At 40.8% G+C, this 4099-nt stretch overlaps 1 long non-coding RNA gene across 1 annotated transcript in view; it reads left to right on the top strand.

Annotated features, from left to right (window-relative positions):
* LOC147753036 (uncharacterized) overlaps positions 1-4099 on the top strand; it is a 7775-nt gene extending 3676 nt beyond the window's left edge. The window contains exons 2-3 of the long non-coding RNA XR_015312450.1: positions 3343-3545; positions 3634-4099. This is a non-coding gene — a long non-coding RNA (uncharacterized LOC147753036). The remainder of the gene's footprint in view (positions 1-3342; positions 3546-3633) is intronic.

Here is a 4099-nt window from a genome sequence, read left to right as displayed (position 1 = left end):
ATGGCTCTCTCTCTATCCGAGACGTTACTACGACAACAAAAATAGTCTCATTGTAGTTTGCTGTCCGCGATGGATCAGTCGAACGTTGGCATCGAAACACGTTTAAAGGTACCGTGTGTATGCGTGCATTAAACGGGTACGGTACGTGATTTCTGAATCTAAACATGCGTGTACACTTCAAGTTCTGAACAGATGGAGTAAAACATCGATGCTTTAGTTGAACTGCCATCATACCGTTGCAGCAACTTTCTTTCAATAGAACCTATTAATTGTGCATTTTGAAACATATCAGATAAATGGCCACTTTCCAGAATTTTGTCGTGTGGCTAAACAAGGTGCCTTATCATTGAATTGAAGTTACAAATACAATAATTAACGTTGCATAGTCTTCAACGAGTTTAGCCGTTGAGTTTACAGAACTTCAGTACTACTATCAATAATTACATACAGATACGTAGATGAAAAAAACGTGCAATTAGCACAAACAGATTATTTATCTGGCTGAAGCCAAAAGGAACTTTGAAATACGGCAGAGATACTCTTTGATCCACCTGAACATATTTACATCGTTTTGTCGCTAAACGGAAGTCACCGTTTTAATTATCGATCAATCTAGCAATCCCCACCAAACATTTTTTAATGTATATGCCAAAGCCACTCATGCTTCAATAACACATACATTTTATAGTGAACATTAGTTTTCCATATTTCATATCTGCGCAATATGCACACTGATTTGCCTTTGAAGCATAGCAAATAGTGCGTAAACGTGCCTTTGGTGTTTCCGTTCGCTGATTCCGATCCTATCCCTATTCTGATCCCGAACGGTGCCGTATCTCCACACTCGTGTAACAGTTGCGCATGCCGTGTCTCGGCAGTCAAGAGAACAGTGCACTGCGGTCCTGTTACATGACACACTAACATAAGGTCGATCGCGCTTGCGCAGTTTATTTCTGCAAAAAAAAAAAACTTGTAGTATTTAACCCTTCGATGGGCTTTGAGCTACAATCGCCAAACACAAGGGGCTATTTCTTAGGTGGCTTCTAGGTTTAATTCAGCCGAGCAAAAACAAGCAGTGCGGATATTTGAAAATACGATAAGACCTGGCCCCGCGCCTCCCACCCCGACTACTGTTATAGTCATTACGTAAGATTTCCGTTGCTCGTTGATGTATTGCGTTGCCGTTGTGCGGCGGCGGTGGCGGCACCAACTGTGCGCAGGGATGGCAGCGACTGTAGTAGATTACAGAAGAAAAGTCGATTTTTGCTGGCTCTGTTTTTGTTCTGCTTGCCGCAAATATCACTTTGGTGCTTAGTCCTTTTTCCGTTCTGGTATAATCGTGTTGTATCTATCGGACTCGCTCATATCAAGTAACTATAGCGCTTAATTGATTGGCTATTTGAACGGCTATGGCTCCAGCTGTGAATATACCAAATGGTTTACCTCGAAAAGGCCAAAATATAAGTTCATCATGACGAGAATAGAATGCTTTGGTCGATGAATGTTCTTCTCACACGACCGTTGTTGTTGTTGAAGCCTGGCGTTTGTGCGAGTTCCTGCCAGCTGGTGGAATATTTCAACCCCACGTTTGTGTAATTTCTGACAAAAGTATTTAGCCACAGCTGTTCAGGAGAACAGTAACCCCCACAATCATCGATTTCAATATTAATTGTATACCTGATAATCACGTGACGATGTGTTTGCATTTGATGTGCGGCCATCCGTTTTACCAACCAACAGGACGATGGATACAAACTGCCAGCACAATCACACTACAGAAGTTCCTACTGCACCCCCTCTTTACCCCTCAGTAATGAAGTGTAGCTTTTTGAGAGCAAAAAAAAAAAAAGATTACGTTCAAATTGAGGAAACGATTTATTACGACAAAAGAGACCGGGCCGATAACAATGATTGTTACGTTTTGAAACAGCTTTTTCAATTGTGTTACTACAGTGAGAGCTAACAAATGTCGCTCATATGCATACAATCGAGAAGTGAATTTTCTTCGAGATACCGATCGCTGCCTTGACTGACATCGGTCTAGCTTTTTTTTTTTTATCTTTCGTTTACCTTTAAACAAAAAAAAAAAAAAAAAAAAAAAAAGCGGTAAAGAATATGCGACTTCAGGTTGCAAAGCTTTTTTTCATGTGATTTTTATTGTCTTTGTCTTCACTCCGATAATTATGTTAAGATAACAATTTAAATTGCCGATCACCTAATCGATTGGTTAATCGTTCTATAGGCCGTTGATAAAGATGGCTTAACAATAATTCTATTAATGTCCTTTGTTTGTGTTAAAAAACAGAATATTTTTACAAATAGTTATATTGACTGAGTAAGTGCCGGGTCAGAGTATGTCCATTTATCATTAAGTTCGCCGAAAGAGAAACGAAATCAAGTTGCTAAGTGGTATTTGCACCCCACGATTTGTCAACGAATCCAGTATAATATACTCCTGCCCAACGGATGATAACAATACTGACGAAGGTGACTAACTCACGAAGGACCTACACAGTTCGCTCCCTTTCTCTTGCCCTTTGTTTATTTTGCCTACTGCTTGTATAAACTTTACTTCTAGGCTTTTACATACGTCTGCAGCAATTTTGTCTGTTCAGATGTTGCCCCCGCCTTTCTGCCGTTGCAGCAAGTTGTGCAGAATCACTTTTCCCATCCACCTGCGCTTGGCTGGTGAATGTCCTTCTAGCATCTGGACACTGTAACAGCGGAATCGTGAGAAAGCGAAAACGACCCTTAAGGCCACTGAGTGGTGATCCGGCTAAGTCTTAGAATACATGGACATTATCAGATTATGTTGCCATCGTCCATCTCGGAATGTGGTCGTTGGATATCTTTACCCTGAGCAGTTTGTGCGTTAAATTAACGATCGCACCTGTGTCAAGATAAAAACAAGCAGCTCCTCTTTTCGCTCTGTTTACGGAGTCCATTTCTCTTTACTTCTCTATTTCTCAGTCGGTCGTCATCCGACAGCGTTACAGAAATGGTACTTGCGTTTACGAAGTGTTCGGTTTACGCAACACGGATAAACATCGGCAAAAACGTGTGCGTTGGATTTTCATATTTGCAATACCCCTTATTATTTTAAATGGCACGCAGTTATGCTGGCATTATATCTTTTATGTCTTTTTTTTCCTCTCTGCGATAAGGCACAGTTATATAGGCAAACTGTCCTCTTACTGAGTTTAAATGCCTCACGTTTGACTTTTATTTTATCATGTGTTTACTTACACTATCTACAATAGAACCAATCTCCGATTCCAGACTAATAAATGTGTCAGTACATTAGTTATTTCCGCTAAGCACTCCCCTATTCTATTTCTACAGGTCAACACAAGGACTTTTCCGTACGTCTTTCGCCTCTCTCGTATCCTCTAGCAGAGATTCTGGAAGAGCGGAATGTCTGCAGCAGATTTACTTGCCGGTCATCAAGCTGACCTTGTGCTCGCTCTTTAGTCGTCTCATTCAAAAGCCCTAAGCACAACAAACGGCACGCATTTGTGGCGTCGCGTTATTGTCATTGGCTTCATGTACGTTTCGCGACTAAGACAGTCATTTTACAGTCTACCCTATTTGTCTTTTACCATAATAATCAAGTTAAGTATCGTTCATTTTCAGGTTGGCTGCAAGTATCACACTGCTATTGGGCCCAGCTAGCTCGACAATTTCTGTATCAACTCTATATACGTCACACGCAAGCATAGCTATTCTGGGATGGCCTTTCTCACATTCAGTTTGTACTTGATGGGTGGTGCACGCATTGTTAGATCCCCATTTTGATAGTAATTAGATTCGCCTTGTGTCAAGCGGGGTGTAAAGTTCGGACGTTCTTAGTTGATGTGTCCACTCGCAAAAGAATGATGTTGCTGATTTTCTTCGAAAATTTTCTACTGAAAATTATATTCTTGCCATTTAGGAGGCTAAACCTTCCAAGCTGTACGCACAAAACGGCCACCGAAAAGCCTTTGCCCGAGACGCCTAGACCTCAATAAACAATTTAATCCGTCCTTGTAGTAAAGAAGTACTAAATAGTAAAATTAAAATTTGCGTATATTTACCTTGCTATGTCCAGTATCGGTCCTGG

This window comes from Varroa jacobsoni, unplaced genomic scaffold (genome assembly GCF_002532875.2).
Source record: "Varroa jacobsoni isolate VJ856 unplaced genomic scaffold, vjacob_1.0 scaffold_790, whole genome shotgun sequence".
NCBI lineage: Eukaryota > Metazoa > Arthropoda > Arachnida > Mesostigmata > Varroidae > Varroa > Varroa jacobsoni.
This window is presented reverse-complemented; position numbering and strand designations above follow the sequence as displayed.